The sequence below is a fragment of the Pleurodeles waltl genome, chromosome 2_2 (genome assembly GCF_031143425.1).
Source record: "Pleurodeles waltl isolate 20211129_DDA chromosome 2_2, aPleWal1.hap1.20221129, whole genome shotgun sequence".
Taxonomy (NCBI): domain Eukaryota; kingdom Metazoa; phylum Chordata; class Amphibia; order Caudata; family Salamandridae; genus Pleurodeles; species Pleurodeles waltl.
In genome coordinates this window covers 448,746,687-448,772,064 of record NC_090439.1, presented here as the reverse complement: position 1 = coordinate 448,772,064, position 25,378 = coordinate 448,746,687, and positions in this window count along the sequence as shown.

Here is a 25,378-nt window from a genome sequence, read left to right as displayed (position 1 = left end):
ACTCTCTATTAGTCACACATGCGAGTGCCATGGAGGGGTATTTTGTAAGGTGTAACCTGTAATTGTGGCATTCAGACATTAAGTTGTTACATAGGAGGCACTAACCTACTGTTGTAGCTACTGATTACTCTTTTCCTACCTAGGGCAGACATCTGATCAGCAGTTATCACATGTTTTTCAATGTGGCTGCTGCCAAATGCAAACAGACAGACTTGTGTGTTATGCGTGTTTCTATGTAAAATATTTGTTCGACAAGCTATGCATACTTTACACCCACACATTTACTGATTAGTGCATTGTGTGTAGTTGTTTAGTGTTTCTGAGTGTGTTCCTAATTGATTTTCGAAATTATTATTTTACACTCAAGGGGTGGTGCATATAATAGTCTTCCTCCAGATACCTGAAGGCACCTGAACCTGGATTTCAGAATGCCAAATGTCCTCTACACCATATTTCTGGTCCTTTTATGTGCATCATTGTAAGCCTTTTTGGCATCTGTATGTGGGTTTTCCGTATGGGGTCATGACCCATGGCTGGATGCCGTAACCTTGTTCTGCTGCAATGGAAGGGGAGAAACAGTGTCAGACTTGCAATTGTGTTTCTTTCTAACTGGCCTGGAACAGTATCTATCAATGGAGTAGAGAATGAGACTTGCATCTGGCATTGTGTGGGTTCATGATTGCATGCATGATTGTATTGGTGTGTGGGGGTGCACTTTCCAGTTAAGGGTACAGCCTCAGGGGCATGATGATTGCATGATTTGTGTGGCATGACAGTTCACCCATGTAGGATGGTGATGTTGCAGATCATTGTACATTTCTCTTAGAACTTATGATCTGCAAAGGAGAATTGTTGGGAGAGTTATAACCTATTTTGTATGGTGTTTTGAATGAGACGGACTTTGCACCCTGTGTTGCATGTGAACCCCCCTTGGACAAAGTACACCTCCCTTGCACACAGAGCTGTTATTGATATTTGCTGGATAGCATGCATCTGTGTATGTGGAGATCATGCATAGTGTAGCATAGTAGCTTGAGATTTATTGCCATATATGTGACTATTTACAAATCCATGTGGCACAAGGCAGGGCATAAGGTGTTTTCTGCACTGCCCTTAGCCATGGGTAAAGGCCAGCAATGTGCCATATCTCTTAGATATGGTGCATTTCTGACCTCTACAAGTGCACTGGCAGTAGATCAGCTGCCAAGCTCCAATGTAGACACCATTGTAGCAGGGTAGAAAGATGGCAGCTTTGTGGGGTTGTAGGGGGCTGGCCTGGCTTATAGTGGGTACCTGATGGTACTTACACCTTGTGCTAGGTCCAGATGTCCCTTAATAGTAGATTAGTAGTGTTCTAGCAGCTTAGGCTGATAGAGGTAGCTATAGCAGAGCAGCTTAGGCTGAACTAGGAGACATGCAAAGCTCCTACTATACCACTTATATCATAAGAAAACACAATACACAGAGTTACTAAAAATAAAGGTACTTTATTTTAGTGACAATATGCCAAAAGTATCTCAGACGATATACTCCCTTAGGAGGTAAGTAAAATACACAAAATATACACACAAACCTAAATCAGATAAGTAAAACACTTAGAAAAAGTAGTGCAAACACTGTAGAACACAATAGAATGCAATAGGAGAAAATAGGCCTAGGGGCAACACAAACCACATACTCCAAAAGTGGAATGCCTACCACGAATAAACCCCAGGCCTAGTGTAGAGTGTATTGTGTAGATGGTCGCTGGGAGTGTAAGAAAACACTAAGGGTGTCCAAGATACCCCACCCCAAGACCCTTAAAAGTAGGAGTAAAGTTATCCTACTACCCCGGAAAGACAGTAAAGACGAGATGGGGGATTCTGCAAAGGCAACAACTGACTGCAAAGCACTGAAGACGGATTCCTGGACCTGAGGACCTGTAAAGGAAGGGGACCAAGTCCAAGAGTCACGCAAGTGTCCATGGGGGGCAGGAGCCTACTAAACTCTGGATGAAGGTGCAAAAGGGCTGCCTGTGGGAGGAAGAAGCCAAAGATTCTGCAACAACAGAAGGTGCCAGGAACTTCTCCTTTGGTCAGAAGATGTCTCATGGTGTGCTGGAGGATGCAGAGTTGTTTCCCCACAGAAAGACTGCAAACAAGCCTTGCTAGCTTCAAGAGTCGTGGTTGAGGATTTTGGGTGCTGTCCTGGCCCAGGAAGGACCAGGAGGTCGCCCCTTGGAGGAGGAGACAGAAACGGCGCTCAGCAACACAGAGAGCCCAGGCAGAAGCAGGCAGCACCTGCATAAGCACCTGAACAGGTGTTCAGAAGATCTGAGCATGATGGTCATCTCAGCACAACAAAAGGAAATCCCACGAAGTCGGAGGGCAACTCAGCGAGTTGGGCAATGCAGGATGGAGTGCTGGGGACCTGGGTTGTGCTGTGCATGAAGGAAGTCTTGCAAAAGTGCACAGAAGCCCTAGCAGCTGCAGTTCACGCAGTACACAGGATTACTGTTTGGCATGGGGAGGCAAGGACTTACCTCCACTAAATTTGGACAGAAGGGCCACTGGACTGTCGGGGACACTTGAATCCAGCTCCTGTGTTCCAGAGACCACGCTCGTCAAGATAAGAGGGGACCCAGAGGACTGGTGATGCAGAAGTTTGGTGCCTGCGTTGGCAGGGGAAAGAGTCCGTCGACCCACGGGAGACTTCTTCTTGGCTTCCAGTGCAGGGTGAAGGCAGACAGCCCTCAGAGCATGCACCACCAGGAAACAGTTGAGAAAGCTTGCAGGATGAGGTGCTACAATGTTGCTGGTAGTCTTCTTGCTACTTTGTTGCAGTTTTGCAGGCGTCCTGGAGCAGTCAGCGGAAGATCCTTGGCAGAAGTCGAAGAGAGAAGTGCAGAGGAATTCTGGTGAGCTCTTGCATTCGTTATCCAGTGAGAAACCCACAGGAGAGACCCTAAATAGTCCTCAGAGGAGGATTGGCGATAGATAGAGGTAAGCACCTGCTAACGCGTCCCTTTATGATAATTTATTACACATCAGGACTCGTTTTAGGCCAATGAATCTTTTGACCCAGTTGAGAGACACCTTAGGAGGAGATAGCTAATCAATATGTCAATCAATACGTCAATAATGTCATCAATATTTATCATAACAATACATTTCACTTTAGTCAAAGTCATCAATTAATTCAAGACACTACCATGACCTTGCAGTCATGAATAACCACACCAGTTTAGTAGAATTTTATGAAATTTTATTCCCTATTGATTAACATTCTAAAAGCAGATGCGTTAATCTCAAAACCAAGAAACATAATAGCATAGTCACGATATGGCAACTTTGATAAGATTTCATTAAGGCGAGAATCACAAACATCAAGACATAACACGGCGTAAACATAGATCAATTAGCAGAGTGTCAATAACGCGTCAGGTCAACAAAACATAGATTTGGTTGTTTGTCTATTTGCATCAATTTAATGAACACCTGTCCTTACCACTAATTAGCATTGGCATGTTGGGCTTCATGCAAAACAAATTTAGAACACCAATTTGGAAAACATCTAACTATGGTCTCTGTCAAAAGTAAGCAGTTGGTGCCTAGAAAGGAAAAGCAAACAGACAAATCACAAATGCATTGTCACAGTTACCCTCAAAAGTTTAGGTCAGCACACAGGTTCAGTCTTCGTCTTCAGGACATCAGTCAAATCGCCATCAGTCAGAACTCAGCTCCGGGGCAAAGGGGCACTTCCCTCATAAGGAGGTTAAGTGTAAAATGGCCAAATCTAAGGACAAGGATGGTTTTAAGCAAACCAATAAGTCACCAAACAGAGTGACAAAGTTTCTGGATAAAATCAATAGCATTCCCTACCTAATTCTAAATGGCTCCCGTGTTATGGGTTTTTATCCCTTTTTCGTTGTACATTCCCCTAAAATTTGATTGGTCCGTGTTTATACCCCACTATCTTTAACCTATCAGAAAATACATTAGGTCATTAATCTTTCACCCCATATTATTTTACAAGTCTCTCATTGGTTCTCCTGTTCGATGTCTTCAGAGGTGGCACGTCCGGTATGATTTCATCTTTCTGTAATTCTTTGCACATCTTTTGGTCAGTAGCTCCATTGTCTTCACCGGTTTGAATGACCTTGTACATTACATTAATCTACACTGTTTCATTTTGTTTAATATCACCCTACAGGCAATGAAGAATGCATGAGAACGGATCTAGTATGGTTACATTTCAGCTTCTAATTTGAAGAAAACAAGAGGTCATGTCCTTTTGCGAGTCAGCACACTGCAAGATAGGAAAAATACATTTAATATGAGAGCCAAGCAGCTAAGCTTCGGCTCATGCTAACTTAAGGCCTACAAGGATGTCAGCACAATTCAATAACACAATGATTAATGATTAGTATAGAACTTATTCAATATAACATTTTAGTTATCATTATTAGTCTATGTATACATTGGTGGCCAATCCCTGTGGTCAGATTTCAAGTGCACGTTTAAGCAAAATTTACTATTACAGTTTCTATGCGGCATTATCACACATTAATTCATAAACATTTCATGTTAATATAGATTATATAAACTACGCTCTCTCACACCTATCAGGAGGGGTCTCTGACGTCACCTGCTGGCACTGGCCGCTCAGAGGTCTCCATTGTGCCCTCACACCTCGGCATTCAAGATGGCAGAGGTCTGGGACACTCTGGAGGAGTTCTGGGCACCTCCCCTTGGGAGGTACTGGTCAGAGGAGTGGTCACTCCCCTTTCCTTTGTCCATTTTCGCACCAGAGCAGGGCTCGGGGGATCCCTGAACCAGTGTGAACTGGCTTATGAAAGGAGGGCACCATCTGTGCCCTGCAAAGCATTTCCAGAGGCCAGGAGAGGATACTCCTCTTAGGCCCTGAACACCTATTTCCAAAGGGAGAGGGTGTAACACCCTCTCTCAGAGGAAATCCTTTTTTCTGCCTTCCTGGGACTAGGCTGTCTGAGGGTTAGCAGCAGCGGTAGCTGCAGAGAAAACCCCAGAGAGTTAGTTTGGCAGTACCAGGGCTCTATGCTGGAGCTCCGGGGATGCATGGAATTGTTCCCCCAATACCAGAGTGATATTGGGATGACAATCCCATGATCCTAGACATGTTAGATGGCCATGTTCGGAGTTACCATGGTGACGCTACATATAGGCATTGACCTATATGTAGTTCATGCATGTAATGGTGTCACCGCACTCACAAAGTCCGGGGATATTGCCCTGAACAATGTGTAGGCCACTTGGCTAGTGCCAGGGTGCTCTCACACTTAGTAACTTTGCACCTACCCTTCACTAAGTGAGGGTTAGACATATAGGTGACTTATAAGTTAATTAAGTGCAGTGTAAATTGGCTGTGAAATAACGTGAACGTTATTTCACTCAGGCTGCAGTGGCAGTCCTGTGTAAGAATTGTCTGAGCTCCCTATGGGTGGCAAAAGAAATGCTGCAGCCCATAGGGATCTCCTGGAACCCCAACACCCTGTGAATACCACATACTAGGAAATTATAAGGGTGTTCCAGTTTGCCAATCAGAATTGGTAAAATTAGTCACTAGCCTGCAGTGACAATTTTAAAAGCAGAGAGAGTATAAACACTGAGGTTCTGATTAGCAGAGCCTCAGTGATACAATTAGGCACCACACAAGAAACACATATAGGCCACAAACTATGAGCACTGGGGTCCTGGCTAGCAGGATCCCAGTGACACATATCAAACACACACTGACAACATAGGGTTTCCACTATGAGAACTGTGGTCCTGGCTAGCAGGATCCCAGTGAGACAGATAAAACACCCTGACATATACTCACAAACAGGCCAAAAGTGGGGGTAACAAGGCTAGAAAGAGGCTACCTTCCTACAAGGGGTTAAATGATTTTGTGTAGTAAGATGTCACTTCCTACACATGACCAATCAATGATGGCAATTCCCTCTTTCTATGTGTGCTGCAGTATGCACCATACATGAGAGAAGTCTACACAATGAGCATATAAAGTATTTGTCTTTATAGGACAATGGTAATGCCCCCTAAGCTGGCTTTATTTGTTGTTATTGGCTCAGGTTTACAGGTTGTCATAAATGTGGGGCATTGTCAATATCCAAGGTGTGTGACGGTGGCATGCCCACTGCAAAACCCATTGCAGACCATGTCCACACTAAGGGCCTCATTACAAGTTTTGCGGAGGGGATTACTCTGTAGTGTATCCATTTTAGCTAAAGCTCCGTGCTTGTTATTTTAACACACTAGGCTAAGCCGCTGTGCACTCTAACCTAGATATATTTTATTTGGCTTCACTGTATTGTTACAATAGCCACTTTTACGGTCTTGTTTTTTTTCTGTTTATATATTTGTTTTCCTAAGCCAGCACAATGTTCTCAAACAAGACATTCTTGCTCACTCTGTACTTCTTCCAAGGCTACAGCACAGGACATTGCCGGTGAACGTGGTATAAGTTAAGTCTCTGACATTCGTAGAAAATACACATCTTTACGTAGGGACATTTTCTCAGAACATCAGCGTGTTTAATTATAAAAGCACTTCTTTGTCCCTTAACACCTTAGAGGGAGGTTCAAGCCACAGAACCACAACAGTATGCTGATTGCCAAATGCTTCGCTACAGATGCTAACGCAAACTGCAGGCCTTTGCTCAGGTGTGGGGGATGATTTCTTCCCAGAGGAACCTCAAGGGCAGAATTAGAGCTTAATATGCTGTGTTCTAATATAGTTTAGGTAGGAATTAGTCTATCAACTGTAGCGACAATATGATAGCATTATGTCTATGATTCACTCTGCTCGTTACCATTTTAATTTTGTCATGCTGTGTCGTCCTGGTTATTGCAGCTCATGCTTTGCTATCTAAGATGCAGTCATTTTATTAAAATCATTATTAAAACATATACTGCCTCTGTTTGTCATTTATATATGAGACTAAGGTAACCGAGTGAAACGAATGAGACCTGAGTGACCTGAGTGACCACGGCTTCTCTGACAAACCAATTATGTCATGCGCTTGGCTGCCCAGTCATCCCTGCCCTTGGGTGGAGATAAGGCACTGCTAGTTCGCCGGAGCAAACCCTGGGTTGGAACGACGGTGTCACCTGAAGTGGGTTAGACTCAGTCTCCCACACCGCGGGTGATTCTGCTGCTCGAAATCCAGTAGACTCATTAGAATAATGAGAGCCTATGCGACAACATAATGGATATCCTATGGAACTTCTACTATGGCGGACAGGGTATCCGTCAAGTTTGGGATGAAGTAATCCCCCTCCGTGTAGGAGGCTGGCCTGGTTTGTAGTGGGTACCAAAGGTACTTACACCCTATACCAGGTTCAGTTATCGCTTATTAGTGAAATGTAGTCAGCGTCTAGAAGCCAGGCTGTCTAGGGATAGCTGTAGCTGAGCAGCGAAGGCTGAACTAGGAAAAATGCAAATATCTTGTAATACCACTGCAGTCACACAATACTCACACACATGAGGTACTTTATTTTGGTGACACCAATGCCCAAAATACCTTAGAGACTCTACTCTATTAGGAGGTAAGTAATATACACAACATATACACTAGTATCAAAAACAGGTAAGTAAACAGTTGGGAAAAAGTGAAAATCACAATAGGTTGCAATGGGTCTGGGGGAGCACAAACCATATACTAAAATATTGGAATGCGAAAGTTGATTTCCCACCTAGGCAAGTGTAGTGTGTAGAGGGCCCTGGGAGTGTAAGAAAACTCCAAAGGTAAGTATTAGAACCCACCCCAGAGCCAAGGAAAACAGGAGTACATCACAGTAAGTTTCCTGAAACACACAAGAAGATTATGCAAGAACCAGAACCAGGGGAGGGCTCTGAAGTCACCTTCTGGCACTGGCCACTCAGATGCTCCCAGAGTGCCCCACCACATTGGAATCCAAGATGGCAATCCACAGGAACACTCTGGAGGAGCTCTGGGCACCACCCCTGGGGTGATGATGGACAGGGGAGTGGTCACTCACCTTTCCTTTGCCCAGTTTCACACCAGAGCAGGGACTGGCGGTCCCTGAACCGGTGTAGACTGGATTATGCAAGGAGGGCACCATCTGTGCCCTTCAAAGCATTTCCAGAGGCTCCTGGAGGCTACCCCCCCATGCCTATAACACCCATTTCCAAAGGGAGAGGGTGTAATATCCCTCTCCCAGAGTAAATCGTTTGTTCTGCCTTCCTGGGCTTCAGCTGCTCAAGCAACAGGAGGACAGAAACCTGTCTGTGAGGTGGCAGCTGCAGGGGCTGGCTGGAAAACCTCAGAAGACTGGTATGGCAGTATTGGGGGTCCACTGTGGAACCCCCAGAGTACATGCGACCAATACTGGAATCAGTAATGGGGCTCAATTGCCAGTTCTTAGACACCTTTCATGGCCATATTCAGAGTTACCATTGTGAAGCTCTACATAGGTATTGCCTTATGTCCAGTGCACACTTAAAATGGTGTCGCTGTACTCACGAAGTCTGGGAAAATGGGCCTGGGCAGGAGTGCCCTCACACACAGGTACTTTGCACTTAGCCTTCAGAGTCTAAAGGGCTGACAAATAGGTGACTTATAAGTGACCAGGTGCAGTGAAAATGGCTGTGAAAAAGTGCATGCCCTATTTTACACAAGGATCCCCTGGCACCCCAATGCCCTGGGTACCTAGGTACCATACTAGGGACTTATAATGGGGGAGTCAGTGTGCCAAGTTGGGTGAAATACTGGGTTACCTGTATGTAAGGACAAATTTGGAACTAGGTTGAGTGACCATAAGCACTAGGGTACTGGTTAGCAGGATCTCAGTGACATAGTAAAGCAGACAGACGAAAACAGTGAAACAGTTAAACATACTGACAAATGAGCCACAAACCGTAAGCACTGACGTCCTGACTAGTAGGACCCCAGTGACACAGTCAAAACACACTGACAAACAGGCCAAGGGTAACCATGCTAGAAAGAGGCTACTTTTTCTCATTCAGAGATCTCAGGGACATTAAAAACTTCACTCCACTCTGCAACATGTTTTGGACTCTGCTAATTGCGAGTCCTATCCTGCCAAGTAGTGCCAATCCAGTCTGGGCCCTTGGAAATGGGTGCTGTAGCTGTGTTAAGTGAAAATCCATGCATCATCATCAGTGCGCCAATCTGAATCTCCGCATCGTTCCTCGACACAGACACATCGCTTCTGCCGCTGAAGATGAGGACTTCCCATTGTCGATTGTGTGACACATCAACCTTTTCATTGCTGGTTACGCAGCTCGAAGACATTGCATTGACAACTGTGCAACTTTACAATGACCCATGTCCTGACTGCATGGATCAGAACTGATGCATCGCCTATGCATCACCTCCTCTGCTCCTCGCATCAGATCCTCAGTGTTGATCTGCCACACAAGGTACTGTTTCAGCAGGTTAAGGCTGGTCCCTGCAGCCGGCCTGCACTCCATCACATATGGCCTGAACTTTGGATTTACCCAGGTCTAGCAGGAACAGATAGTCCCAGTTGGTACTTGAAATTTCTAAGCACTGCATTTGCAGATATGCAGATTGGCTGCCAACACTTCAAACCAGGAAGTGTTGGCAGTCATCCTGGGACACAGCTTGAGCAGAGTCCCAGAAAAAAAGTAAAAGAAAAAGAAAAGGGTGCAGGGCAGAGAAACCCTGGCCCCTTAGCACAAGTGGGGAGTCCCTATGGGACCCCAAAGAGCAAAAAACATTTTTAAAAATACATTTTTGCCTCAACAGAAAAAAAAGCAAGCCCGGGTTTCCGCGTTTGTTTTTTTATATGCCCCAAGAATAGCCAGGGACATTAACAATTTTGGTGAGGGGGCTCCCAGCCCCCCCAGAGCCTTGGGAACGCCAGTAACCAAGAGCTTTTGTTTTTAAAAATGTGCGGGGGCCCGTTGCCCTGGGTACCGACACCTCCCCAGGGCTTCCGTTAATGTGTATGTGGGAGGGCCCGGGGCCCTACGCTGCCCTGGGGACCGCCACTTTCCCAGGGCTTCCATTTTTATATATGTGGGAAGGCCCGCTGCCCTGGGGGCCACCACTTCCCCAAGGCAAATATTTTAAAAAAGAAAGGGGGTTCCCTTTGGGACATCCGTGACTCAGGGACCACAGCCCCCTGGGGCTAGTCTAGTTGGACATGTACTGGGGTATCATATGAAATGCTTTAGCAAGTACATTGCATGCTTGCTCAAGCAATGGAACCTGGGGGGAAGTTGCTTCCCTCCCAGTGCCAGGTAGTCTGTAAAGGGCATTTTATTTTTTAATAAATATTAAAAAAAAAAATGTAAAAATATATAGGGACCACGGGGGAGCCCCCTTGAGGGCTACCTCGTGGTCCCAGATAGCCCATAAAGGGCTAATATATATATTTTTTTTAAATAAACAAAAACCCAGTAGCTCTGAATGAAGGTGTGTGATTTTCACACTGAGATTTGGGGGTTGGAGTCCAGCTGGGCTCATTTCAATTGTTTTTGCTTTTATCAAGAATAAATATTATATTTAAGAAAAAAATACATTTTCCATCAGTACTGGGTTTTAATTAAACCTTGTTTCCTATTGTGTGTCAGTGTCACTACTCATTCCGTGGCGTTGGGTCTGTCACTTGTAAATTGATGCAACACTGGACACAAAACAAACATCCACATTTAAGGATGTCCTACTTGCCTGTGCACCCCATAGAGAGGCATATGCTGATGCTGTTTTTATCAAAATCATTACAGATAAAAGAAGAACATAAAAGACATAAAAGACATAAAATAAGAAATGTATTTATCTCAGCTGTTTAGAATGAGTGTGAAATAATTGTGTGTATGTAGCACATACTATAGATGCGTGCGCCGACATGCTTGTTCCATGCAAGCCCATTCACACAAGAGGTATGCCCACATTACCTAATATTTGGTTGAGGTCGCAATACCCGGACAGAATGCAACAGCTTGCTTTTTACATGCATCTCTGTGCAATAGGGGTAGATTTTCTGTCCCTTTGCATGTACATTATTGTACATCACACAGCAACCAGTGGCGGCTACACTCAACAAAGGTGGCAGGGTGGAGTGTGGCTGAAAGGGTTGAATTTTTTTTTTAATGTTAAAAAAAACAGCTCACAGGAGACACGTTCGTCTCCCCTCCATCCTCGTCCTCTTAATGGCTCACACAGGCTCCCAGCCAATCACAAAGCTGCTGCCACCAGCATGACAGCAGTGTCGTTATTGGTCTGAGTGACCTGCTTCGCCTCTTAGACTGGGAGTGGGAGCCTGTACATATTCTCCATTCTGCTGTGCAATACAGCCGGGTACAGAACATGCAAAGTGTGTATGTCTGTTTGGCTGGTCCAACACTGCCAGCCAAACAGACATGTACACTTTGTGCAGCAAATGCCCTCCTCCGGTCCCCTCCATCCAGCACAGGCCCACCCACCCCTTACTCCCAGGAAGAATAAAATGATAATAACATCACATTATTATAATTTTCTTCTTCCTTTCCCCACAATCCAGTGAGGTGACGCTCCTCCATCTCAGCGAAAAAGACACCCCTGACAGCAACACATATAAACATGCATAGGATGGACTCAGTATGGTGTATCCCAGGTACTTCTGCCAGCATGCACATTGTTGAGGTCATGGTCATTGTTTTTTTGTGAGCTCTTACCATCTTAGGTGTATATTGACATTGTATTTGGACTGGTGGTAGATGTCTCTGTAGTCACACTGGCAAAATTTAGACAAAGTGATTAATGCACCTTTAACCTAGTTACCATCAAAACGTTTCATGGAAGTTCAGGAAATGCTCAATTTAGCACTTCAAGGGTTGCATGCCACAGTGCACCCAACACCTGTACCGCTATTTTCTCATTGTTTCCTCATTGTACTTAAGGTGTGTTTCCGATCTCCAAAGGCGGGTGGGTGGGGCTGCGTGGCCGTGATGCTTCAGAATATCAGTCACAAAGCAAGGCTATCGGGGTGGGCAATCTTTGGGAAATGTAGTTATTTTGCAGAGATTACGGCTTTCAGGGGGTCATTCTGACCCCCGCGGGCGACGGAAGCCGCCCGCCTGGCGGGAACCGCCAGAAGACCGTACTGCGGTCAAATGACCGCGGCGGTCATTTTGACTTTCCCGCTGGACGGGCGGGCGACCGCCAGAAGGCCGCCCGCCCGCCCAGCGGGAAAGCCCCAACAACGATGAAGCCGGCTCCGAATGGAGCCGGCGGAGTTGCTGGTGTGCGACGGGTGCAGTGGCACCCGTCGCGATTTTCAGTGTCTGCTAGGCAGACACTGAAAATCATTATGGGGCCCTATTAGGGGGCCCCTGCACTGCCCATGCCTGTGGCATGGGCAGTGCAGGGGCCCCCAGGGGCCCCACGACACCCGTCCCTGCCATCCTGTTCCTGGCGGTTTTTACCGCCAGGACCAGGATGGCGGGAAGGGGGTCGGAATCCCCATGGCAGTGCTGCGAGCAGCGCAGCCATGGAGGATTCTTTGGGGCAGGGGTAAACCGGCGGGAAACCGCCGGTTGCCCTTTTCTGACCGCTGCTTTACCGCCGCGGTCAGAATTGCCCCTGAAGCACCGCCAGCCTGTTGGCGGTGCTTCCTCCGTCCCCGGCCCTGGCGGTCCATGACCGCCAGGGTCGGAATGACCCCCTCAGTGTCTTGTGATGTTAGCGTGGGATGACTCTGGGTAGGTGGAGTCAAGTGATGTATACACCCTGTTAATTGTCTACTGAAGTGGGCTCGTCAGGAAGACAGTGGACACAGGTGAAACATTTGGGTGTTTGGAACATAACAGGAACAATGTGCGGAATCTAACCAAATGATTAAGCGTATTCACATAGCTGCATCTGTAGTTTCACGAAGAGCTACTGTCATGGTCATTTGCCGTAGTGTATATTATGTAGTGCAAGATGATGATCTTCAGCCCATGAATACATAATAGAAATTGGCAAAATGTACCCTACCAATATTTGGTTTTGACATAACAGAACATGTGTACAGGATATTAATTGTGCGTCTACATCTGTAGTTTCTTGAGGAATAACTGTCATAGTCCTCTACCTCTATTTATCCTATCCAGTCGGAATGCCACTACCTTCATTCATACATAATAATTACTGGGCAATATGTATCCTCCCAGTATCTCCAAGAGAGGTGTAAAGTGTGTGCAGTAAACTTTGTGTGTTTGGCATCGCACCAATGGTATTGTGTCCCTTGATTAGCACCTGGTATTTTTCCCCAGGTAGGCAGTATTGTTAATTAAGAAGTGAAAAGTGTATGATAAGATCTTGAACTATTGCTACATGCTCTATTACTCATTTCATAATTAAAATATTGCTGAGATTCCACTGGATATGGTCACTAACGCCTAGTTTGTTCATGTACAATATATATACCCATCTCTGTATCCTTACTGTTAGGATCTTGGCTGTGTTCTGGGTCAATTTGACTTCTTCAAGACCATCCATTTTATATCCTCTTCACTGTGTCCTTTGAATATGAAGTGGTTTGTCATTCTGGTCGTATTTCAGATGCATCTAATTGTATTGGGATGTTGTGTAACTCCCAACTGAACCTTTCTGATAGTCGTTCCTGTATATTTTAGGATACATTGGCATGTGATCATGTAAGTTACATTGCTAGAGTTACAATTGTTGTGGTTGCTTAGGGCCAGATTTAAGAAGCCCGTAGCTCCACCTTGCACCACAGTTGTGTCATTTGTTTACGCAAATGTGACCTTAGGTTGGCAAAAATGCTGCACCGTATTTACAAATTGGAGCAATGACCCTTGTGCCACATTATTCCTGCGCCAGGCATAATGTATGCAAGGGGGCATTACGGCTTTAGGTGGCCCTGCCTAAGGCAAGAGTTAAAATGACACTCCTGTTGTTTTCAAAGGCCCTTCCTTCACTTTTCAGGATTAGCGTCAAAACTGTTGGTGCTAATTCAGCAAAGCACCAACGTTTTAGACACTAGTTCCCTAACGTGCGCCATGGTGCACCGTATCATAAATACGGGGCACATATGGTGGCGTTAGGGGGGCTTAATGGGGTGCAAGAAAAGTGGCGCATCATAACAAGACGCGCTACTTTTCATAAATATGCCACTAAGGTTCCACATGTATTCCAGGCCAAGATTCAAGGTATGTGTGATAGGGGTACTTGTGCACACCATAAAATGAACACAAGGTAAATGCCCTTTACCAGGTCAGAGGTTCCAGAGTGTTTTTTGTTCTCCCCTCTTGTTTACTTTAGGTCCTGTGTGGACTAACATGTTCCTTATATGTTTAAAAGAAAAAAGAGGGATTTCTAAGTAGTGGTTGTTGCTCTTCACAATCCTCTAATGCTTGTTGATGATCTTTCTAAGCTTGTTTGAAACATTTCTGTGAGTCTTCACACTTGCAATTAGTTTATTGTCATGTTTCTCTCTGTCGGTTCAGGAGGCAATCCCTGTCACTATATCTGCCACTTTTCTCTGCCTTCCATATGAAATAGGATGGATATTGTCTATCTTTTAGTTTCTCCATCAATATGTTTGCCTCTGTTTTGAAATCTTGGAGGCTGGAACAGTTCCTTCTAATGCATAAGAACTGCAAGACCGATAGATTCTCTGTGTTAGAAATGGGGTCTTTGGTTGGCAGTCAGGTTTCCCCCTGTCCAAGCAAGGACCCTCACTCCAGTCAGGGTAAGTCACACACAAACCAACCTATCCTGTGCCCACCCTCTGGCAACTTGGGACTGAGCAGTCAGGCTTAACTTACAAAGCAATGTGTAAAGTACTTGTGCAATAAATCATGCAATGAGACAGTATAACACCACAAAAATACACCACACAGTATTTAGAAAATATAGAATATGTATCTGGTTAAATACAGGTCAAAACAATCAAGATTCAATAGGGACACATTGAAATATTAAAGAAAATTAAATAAAGAGTCTAGTTCTTAAAAAGCAACAAATGTCTCTTGCAAGCACAAAGTACCTGGTTTGTGTTCAAATTCTCCGCAAGGGACCACAGAGGAGGAGATGCGTGGAAAACGGGGAGGTGTGCATCGATTTTTCTAGTGCACACAGACGATGCATCGTTGAGCTTTCACACAAGGAAGGCTGTGCATCGATTTCCGGTGTGCTGACCGGGATCCTCTTCGGGTTGCAGGGTTTTGGGACGCCCTAGGGATGATGCTTTGAAATCCTGGGTGTGCAGGACGAAGTCACAGGAGCTGCGTCAATCCGGTGGGCGATGTGTGGAAATTTCTGCCGCACAGCTGGTGCTTGCGTCGATTCCTCTCAGGAAGTCGGGCTGTGTCGTTCCGGCTCGGCTTTACGTTGATTCTGTGGGCCGTGCATTGAAGTTCCGGTTGCAACGCTGGCGCAGCTTGATCTCCTCTCCATGAAGCCGGACTGAGTCATTCCGGTACGGCGTGCAGTGATTTTCACACCCAGATGCAGGCTGTGCGTCGTTTCTTGCAAGCTGTGTGTCAAATTTTCACCACACAAGGGGTTCTTTTGCAGGATGAAGTCTTTTTGGTCCTGAGACTTCAAGGAAGCTTCTCCGCAGAGCCAGAGGACAGCAAGGCAGCAGGACAACAGCAGGGCAGCAGTCCTTTGCAGAAAAGCAGTCAGGTGAGTCCTTTGAGCAGCAACGCAGTTTCTCTGAGCAGGTTGCAGGTTCTGGGTCAGGTATTCTTCTCCAGTGGTACCTTGTCCAGAAGTGTCTAAGTTGGTTGGGTCAGAGGCCCTTTTTAAATACCCAAATGTGCCTTTGAAGTGGGGGAGACTTCAAAGAGTGGCTTATAGGTGCACACGGTCTGCTTTCAGTTCCAACCTGTCTGCCAGGGTGCATGTAGCGGGTTTGGCAGTCCATTCTGTGAAGGAAGGCCACTGTCCTTTGACATGTAAGTGTCAGGCCCTCCACCCTCACAGTCCAGGAAGACCCATTCAGTATGCAGATGTGTGCAGGTGTGACTGAGCATCCTGTGTTTGGGGTTGTCTGAGTGAAATGCAAAAGGGAGTTGTCAACTAACCTAGCCAGACATGGGCTGTAAGGCACAGAAGGATTTAAGTGTAGAGAAATGCTCACTTTCTAAAAGTGGCATTTCTAGAATAGCAATATTAAATCCAACTTCACCAATAAACAGGATTTTCTATTAACATTCTGGCCATGCTAAATATGATCTGGTTACTCTTTTCAGATCAGAATCTACCACTCAAACAGTATATGAGGGTAGCCCTAATGCTATCCTATGAAAGGGGCAGGCCTCACATTAGTGGAAAATGAATTTAGGAGTTTTACACTACTAGGATTTAACACTACTAGGACATATAGAACATACAAGTTCATGTCCTGCCTTTTACGTAAATAGAACCCTGCCTATAGGCTACCTAGGGCGTACCTTAGGGGTGACTTAGATGTAGAAAAAGGGGAGTTTAAGGCTTGACAATTACTTTTAAATGCCATGTAGAAGTGGCAGTGAAACTGCACACACCGGCCCTGCAGTGGCAGGCCTGAGACATGGTTAGGGGGCTATTTATGTGGGTGGCACAACCAGTGTTGCAGCCCACTAGTAGCATTTAATTTACAATTTCCTGGGCACATGTACTGCACTTGACTAGGGACTCACAAGTAAATTAAATAAGCCAATTGAGTATGAGCCAGTATTACCATGTTTTAAGGAGGGAGCATATGCACTTAAGCACTGGTTAGCAGAGGTAAAGTGCACAGAGTCCTAAAACCAGCAAAGGTCAGAAAAAGAGAAGGAGGAAGGCAAAAAGATTGGGGGTGACCCTGCAGAAAGGCCGTTTCCAACACTCTGTTAATGATCTAGGGTGTGCATTGTTGAATCTTAGGAGACTGTTTATGTCTGTAAGTTTGGTATAGACCTTGGTGACCAAGGTCCCTTCTGATGTTCGAATTAAGAGGTCAAGGAAAGGTAATTCACAGTTACTGTATGTCTTGGCAAAGTTGAGATTTTTGGTATGTACCCATTTATATTTCATTGTCTTAGTGCATCTTTATGATTTTGATGAAAATAGACACCAGTATATGCCTTTCCATTTGGGGCACAGGCAAGTGGGCCAACCTCATCTGTGGATGTTTGTTTTGTGCCCAGTGTTGCAACAATTTACAAGTGACAGACCCAACGCCACGGAATGAATAGTGACACTGACACACAATAGGAACCGGGTTTTAATAACCAATCAGTCCTAATGAAAGCCCAGGAGCCTGTAGGGGCCATAAGGAAGGGCTGAAACATGTTGACGTAGTGTGGGGGTCTGTGTGAAGTAACTCTCCCCTTATTTCATCTGAGTAATTTTTTCACATTTTAGTCATACCAGTGAAACTGGGGTGACCTGTAGGTATTTTGAATATTTCTGTGTCACGTCAGGATCTGAATATTATTCAAAGTGCTCCCTGGAACATGGTAGAGCCTACCATGATTTTTAGGAACCGAAGTATGACCTGATGATGAAGCATGACTCCAATAGGGTGTCCACAATAAAAATATTGAGAAAAATTTCGGGGGCAGGATGGCAAAACTAAAATAAACCATTACTATTAGGGTGGTAGGATACCTGTTAAAAGTGAATTCTAGATAAGGAGATAGTATCCTGCATTTCCCAACATAAAAAGTTCTCTCTCCCTTCCCCACATGTCAGTGTAGATTTTTGTCAGAGGAACGATTAATTAACCATATTTATGAGCCCCTAGCACCATCCTAATGACATATTAGCGTCATTTTTTTGATGCTAATGTGGTGTTAGATGGCCAAAAATGCTGCGCCAAATTTACACAGTGGCAGAATGCATGCATTGCGACTCTTTGTAACCCTTTGCGCTACATTATGCAAGTGCCAGATATAATGTATGCAAAGGAGGCTTTCCCCTGTTAGAGGGGCTGAAATAAATGACTCTAAAAGGTTTTCTTGCGGGATTTTTTTCAGCACTGTTAATGCCTGCTCAAAGCAGCCGTTAAAAGGGGGCATGCCATTGAATACAAGGGGCCCCTACATACTCTGTAGGAGTAGCACCAAATTTTGGTGCTACTTTTGCAGAGTACATTAATAGCGTCAAAAATAATGACAGTATTTCCCCCTATCCTGCGCCAGGATGCATTATATTTTAAATATTGGGCACACATGGCAGTAGGGGGGCGCTAAGGGGTTCAAGGAAAGTGGCCCTGCACTGGGAGCAACACCACATTTCTTAAATTAACCCCTTAGTACTTTCTATCTCCTCTGTACGGCATTTTCCTCATCAATGTTTGTTATTTTCACTTGACATTATATTACAAGCCCATGGTTTTTACCTAATTAATTTCCTGTGACAAATCCTCAGGTCAAATCTTGGGAAGTTTTTCTGGGAAAAGGACCAGATTTGAATGCTCACATTTAGATATTGGTGTGGCCACACCAAGTCCTGCAACTTATGCCCCATTCCTTCGAAGTCCTACGGGAACATAAATACCACCATAACCCAATATTAGTCATGCCCCTACACATAATACAGTAACATAGCATATATGTAGCCACTTGTAATGAGGGCCCGATGCCTACTACCACTTGCAGGAGCCATAGAGAGAAGGTGTCACATCATCTTTTTTAAACTTTAAAAGGAATGCTTAATTTGTGAAATCTGCATGAAAAGAAGCATTTAACAGGGGCGTGGCTGGAGGTCACGCAAGATGGCCGCTGCTCTTTTGAGCTGAGGCTTCAGCACTTCCTGGAAAGAAGGAGATATTTTCACATCAAAATGATTAATTTCTTCAGCATTTTTTAGCACGGAGCTCTGCCACAGCATAAATATGCCTTTATCTTACAGAGACATTGAGTAATTATTTATCTGCCTCATTTGCATTTCACTCTGTAAACCTCTGCACAAACCTAAACTTTCACAGAGATGTTTCTATTTGACTTTTAACTGCTTGCCTGGATGTGATTCTACAAATCTAGTTTCCTCTGCAATGGAATATTTATTACCTTCTGACAGCCAGCTGATCTTTTGACCTCTCTCTTCAAACACATTTAGCTGAGGTTTTCAACTTTCAGTATTCACTGGCAGCTCTTGTAAAGGAGCTCTTTCAAATTGCTCTTCATAACATGGCAAATGCTTTCCTTTGACGGAGGGGATTTTTTCCTTTTCAGAAGGTTCCCTTAAAACTAGTCACCAATTGTTTGACTATGTGCAGAAAGTGCTTTGCACTTGTGGTATTCTGTCATGCCTGTTATGAGAGAATAATTTAGGATTTTCTATTTGTGAGAAAACAGGGCTGATTGCAGAGGCCCCTTAAATATTTCCCCCCATTTTCCACTTTTTGATGGTGTTTTCCTGACTCTGATGGTGCCCTGGGTACTGCTAACCAGTCCCAGGGCCTGTGCTGTGTGTAAAATGGATATGCAAATTAGGCTAATTATAATTGACTAAGTTAACCTACCTATAAGTCCCTAGTATATGGTAGGGCATGTAGGTTTAGGGACCACAGCATAGGTAGTGCACCCATAGGTGCACTGCTGAGGTTCCAAGTGTCATTTTAAAGGCAGGCCTGCCTTGCTGGCTGCTTTTAAATTAAAGTTATATACAAATTTGACTTTGGAATTAAAAGTAGTTCCAAAGTCTTAAACTACCTTATTTTTACATATAAGTCACACCTAAGGTGTGCCCTATGTGCCCCTAGGGCTGGGTGCCATGCAACTATAAGCAGGGACCTTTAAAAAATAGTTTTTTAAGCCCTGGTGAGGTAAAAACAGCCAAATTAGTTTTTTCTCTCATAGTAGTGAATGGCCTTCATAGGCTAGAATTGGGAGACTTTATTTTAATTTTTAAAGTCTCCTTAAATTATGCATACCAAGAGTTTGGTATCAAATTAATTGTTGTAATAAATCCCACAACTTCCAGTTGTGGGATTTAATATAACTTGTTCAGGTAAAGAGTTTTAAACTTTACCTGAAAAGTTGCCAATTTCAGCCCTGCATTGTTTTTGCTGCTTTGCTCTGATTGGCCAGCCTCTAGCAGCCTGGCTAGGCTGCCTTGATGAGGTGTGAAGTGGCCTGGCTTCACACAAAGGAATGTGCCTGTGGGAGGGAATCTCCCCTCAGCAGATGGTGAGGCAGGAAGGGAGAGGGCTGCCAAACTGGTCTTCAAAGGCAGAGACGGACATTTGGAGCAACCAGCAACACCTCCACATCCTGCAACCCCAGACAACTAGGTGCCCCCTTGATTAGATTAGGAGAGGGCAGGAGAGGGGTGTGTTTATGATTTTTAGCCACAGCAGTGGGTGGGCTCAGCCAGATGTAACCTCCAAAAATCAGATTCAGCCATAATGGATTTTTGGACAATGTTGCCTCCTGGGATTGATTTTTGCCACACTTCCCAGGAAGTGGTCATCACAGGGGGAAGGACCCTGCACCTGATTGGAGAACCAGGACCCCCCTGCTTTTCACCCAGGAGCAAGGATAAGACTGGCAGACCTGCACCCACACCTCAGTTCCCTACCACATCCAACAAGGAAGAACAACAGAAGAAGAAGGAATGCCCTGCTGGACCCCTGGCCTGCACCTGGAACCTGCACTCAGAAGGACTGCACCAGCTGCACACCTGGGCTTCACCACAAGAAGGACTTTGCCTGGCTTCAAATGGTTCAAGGAGGGACTCCCTGTTTGCTACAGGTGAAAAATTGCTAACCAGAGTCCCCTGCACCAACTCCTGAAGAAAGCGACCAGCTGACCACTGTCCAGTGGCCAAAAAGGAGTTTGCGCCAGGTGCATTCTGGGAGTTGTAGTCCGCACCACCCAAGGACCATCTCAGAACTTCTGGACCCTTGGGGTGAGCTGTGGACCTGAAAAGAACCTTAAAAGGACATCTGGGAGAAGCCCCAGAAGTTTGGAGAAGTTTGGAGAAGTTTTGAGAAAAAGCTCCATAGAGGGACCGACCCCCGGCAGCAACTCTAGCCGGCTTGCCTCAACCGTGACCCGGCCTGATTTGCTGGTTCGCCCTGCTAAAGAAAATCTCCGAAAAAGAGACTAAGTCCGAAGGTAAAAAGTTGACCGGGACCTCCCAGCCAGCGTATCCGAGGAGGGCTCCAGGGACGTCGGATCAAGATCCAGATTTACCCCGGTCGGAGGATTTTCACCTCGAAAAAATGACTAAGTCTGAAGGTAAAAATCTCCACAGAGGATTCCCGCTTCGCGTATCCGGAGAAGGGCTCCAGGAGGTCGGATTGGACTGGCAGGTTCGTCCCGCTGAAGAAAATCTTCGTAAAAGAGACTAAGGGGGTCATTCCAACCCTGGCGGACGGTGTTAAAGCGGTGACCAACCCGCCAACAGGCAGGCAGTAAAAAAAATGGAATTCGGCCACTGGCGGGAACCGCCAACACAGATCGCCACTTTAACACTCCGACCGCCACGGCGGGACAAACAAACAGCGCGGCGCTCACCGCCAACAGACAGGCGGCAGACAATGTACCGCCCACCCTATCACAACTCAACAATCCGCCACCTTTTCCGGGGCGGGAGCCCCGCCGATAAAAACACGGCGGAAACAGACTACGAACGGGAAAACGCTCACCTCTATACACTCCACGAGGAACCTGGACAGCATGGAACCCGAATGAAACATCCTACCATCTATTGTCTACCTGCTCCTCTACCAGGAGCACGAACGCCGGCGCAGACGACAACGGTGAGTACTACACCTACGACACAGGGGAGGGGGGAGGAGAAAAGGTTACGGGCACACACATACGCGACACACCCACCCCCCCGCCCCCCCTAAATCCCTACACACCAATGCAGAGCAACAAGTCAGAGTGACACCCCCCAAACCCCACGGAATAATGCAAAGACAAAATAAAATGATCATTAAAAGTGAAGTATATTATAGCACATTTGAAGTTATGTGAAATATGAAATATATAAATAAAATAAATAACATCATGAACAATATATACATAGGCCAAAAGTCCGGCACATTTTGGCAACTTTCCATTGTTCGTGGGCCAATGTGCATAAACACATGGGCAAAGCCCACACACAAGACCCGATTCCATTGGAGAGAACACTGCTGGGGCATCAGATAATAAAACTACAGGCACCTCAGGGGGAAGGGAAGGGGGGGCACCTCAGCCACATGAGTCCACGACGCCAGATCCACGAGGGGCCTCCATGCCCACTGTACCATCCTGGGGAGTGCAAAGCCACAGTCTCCCAAGTCTCTACAGTGGGTGGATTGCCCACTGTGCCATCCTGGGGAGTGCAAAGCCACAGTCTTTCAAGTCTCTACAGTGGGTGGTTTGCCCACTGCTGCATCCTGGGGAGTGCAAAGCCACAGTCTCACAAGTCTCTACAGTTGGTGGTTTGCACCTGCTTTATCCTGGGGAGTGCAAAGCCACAGTCTCACAAGTCTCTACAGTGGCTGGTTTGCCCACTGCTTTATCCTGGGGAGTGCAAAGCCACAGTCCATCAGGTGGATTACAGACTCCACTGGTTATGGAGGAGGCATGTTGGCCAGAGTGCTTCATGAAGCCCTGCCCGACAAAGATCCGGCCCTGCCAATGGGCCAGCGGTGCTTAACAGGAAGGGCCCAGCAGAGCAGTTCAGAGACGGTGGTGCCCAGCGGAGCGGTGCTTGACAGGAAGGGCCCAGCGGAGCAGTTCAGAGACGGCGGTGCACAGCGGAGCGGTGCTTGACAGGAAGGGCCCAGCGGAGCGGTGCTTGAGATGAAGGGCCCAGCGGAGCGGTGCTTGAGATGAAGGGCCCAGCGGAGCGGTGCTTGACAGGAAGGGCCCAGCGGAGCGGTGCTTGAGATGAAGGGCCCAGCGGAGCGGTGCTTGAGATGAAGGGCCCAGCGGAGCGGTGCTTGACAGGAAGGGCCCAGCGGAGCGGTGCTTGACAGGAAGGGCCCAGCGGAGCAGTTCAGAGACGACGGTGCCCAGCGGAGCGGTGCTTGACAGGAAGGGCCCAGCGGAGCAGTGCTTGAGATGAAGGGCCCAGCGGAGCGGTCCTTGAGATGAAGGGCCCAGCGGAGCGGTGCTTGACAGGAAGGGCCCAGCGGAGCGGTGCTTGACAGGAAGGGCCCAGCGGAGCGGTGCTTGACAGGAAGGGCCCAGCAGAGCAGTTCAGAGACGGCGGTGCCCAGCAGATCGGTGCTTGACAGGAAGGGCCCAGCGGAGCGGTGCTTGAGATGAAGGGCCCAGCGGAGCAGTGCTTGAGATGAAGGGCCCAGCGAAGCGGTGCTTGACAAGAAGGGCCCAGCGGAGCGGTGCTTGACAGGAAGGGCCCAGCGGAGCGGTGCTTGAGATGAAGGGCCCAGCGGAGCGGTGCTTGACAGGAAGGGCCCAGCAGAGTGGTGCTTGTCTTGGTGGGGCCCTGTTCAGCGGTGCTTGTCTTGAAGGTCCCTGTTCAGCAGTGCTTGTCTTGAAGGGCCCTGTTCAGCGGTGCTTCTCACGGTGGGCCCTGTTCAGCGGTGCCTGTCACGGCGGGCCCTGTTCAGCGGTGCTTGTCTTGAAGGGCCCTGTTCAGCGGTGCTTCTCACGGCGGGCCCCTGTTCAGCGGTGCTTCTCACGGTGGGCCCTGTTCAGCGGTGCCTGTCACGGCGGGGCCCTGTTCAGCGGTGCTTTTCACAGCGGGCCCTGTTCAGCGGTGCTTCTCACGGCGGGGCCTGTTCAGCGGTGCCTGTCACGGCGGGCCCTGTTCAGCGGTGCTTTTCTTGAAGGGCCCTGTTCAGTGGTGCTTCTCACGGCGGGGCCCTGTTCAGCGGTGCTTCTCACGGCGTGGCTTGTTCAGCGGTGCTTCTCACGGCGGGCCCTGTTCAGCGGTGCCTGTCACGGCGGGGCCTGTTCAGCGGTGCTTGTCTTGTGTTCCTAGGGAACCAGATCTGGCCAATATTTCCCGCTCAGTCGCCATCCGACCTTTCGCTTGCGGGGCCCTCCTGTGCTGGAGTCCTTGGCCCGTGGGTGTCCTCCGTCACACCCGAAATGGGGCTGGTGGGGCCCTCCTGGGCAGCTCGCCTGCTGCCGGACTTGTCCGCCCTGCTGCCCTTGCCCTCCTTCGCCGAATCTCTGGGGCCCTTGCCTCCCTTTGTGGATGTGCCAGGTGACGGGGCAAGGCTAGTGTCCTTGGGGGCAGCCGTCTCAGGCCTGTCGCGCCGGCCCTTCACTTTTTTGGTTCTCTTCCCAGGGGGTGGGCTGGCTGTCTCCTTGCTGCTGGCCGATGTTCCTGCCCTAGGAGCTGGTGGACTCCAATAGCCCTGAACTATGGTCCTAGTAGATGCAGGGCTTGTGGTGGCTGATGTGCTGTTTGGACTCTTACGAGAGGGAGGGGGTGGGTCAGGTGATGCAAAGAGATTAATTTTGTAGAGGAAAAGTTTTTTAGGAGCAATGGGAAGGGTTGGTGCAGTGGGTATGGGAGTGGAGAAAGAGGATGTGGTTGTAGGAGAGTCAAGTGTGCTGTCTTTGGGTGCAGGTGCTTGTGACGGAGGCTGTCGTGAGGTGGATGGCTTTTGGGTGGGTGGCTGCCTGCGTTTGTGTGGTTTGGAAGAGGGGGTGACAGACACAGTGGGAGAGGACACAGGGGACGTGTAAATAGCAGTGGGGGTGGTGTCTGCACGTGTGCGGAGTGTTCTGGAGGGTGTGCTGGTGATGGACGTACTGGCTGATGGTGGTGTGCATGCAGGTGTGAGTGGAGACGTCACAGGGAGTGAGGAGGGAGATGAGGAGGAGGGGGACACAGAGGAGGCAGTAGCTGTTGGCATGTCTGCATGTGGATGTTGCTTGTGTGAATGCTTGTGTGATCTGTGGTGCTTATGTCTGGATGAGCAGCCCTTGGGTGTTGAGGTGTGTGCAGGCTGGTCTGTAGGTGTGGCTGGGATAGGCAGAGGAACAGGGGAGTGGGACTGGGTGGAGGGAGTTGGAGGAGGGAGGCTGGAGACAGGGACAATGGCTGCCATCAGTGCTGAGGCCAGAGCGTTGAACGATCGCTGATGGGCAGCCTGACCCGAATGAATGCCCTCCAGGTATGCATTGCTCCGATGCACCTCCCTTTCTACCCCCTGGATGGCATTCAAAAGGGTAGACTGCCCAACAATGAGCGTCTGGAGGAGGTCAATGATCTCCGCACTGAGGGCAGCAGGGGTAACTGGGGCAGGGCCTGAGGTTTCTGCGGCGAAGGAGATGCCCGGCTTCCTGGCCGAGCGGGCACGGGGCGAACGCTGAGGGGCTGCTGGGAGGGCGGAGCTGGTGCACTGGGTGGCGGCTGTACCTGTTGTAGCGGTGGGCACGGATGTTGCCGCCACCACAAGGGAGCTCCCTTCCGAGGACGTGTCGGTGTCGCTGACTTCTCCACGGGTCCCCGTTGTGGAGCTCCC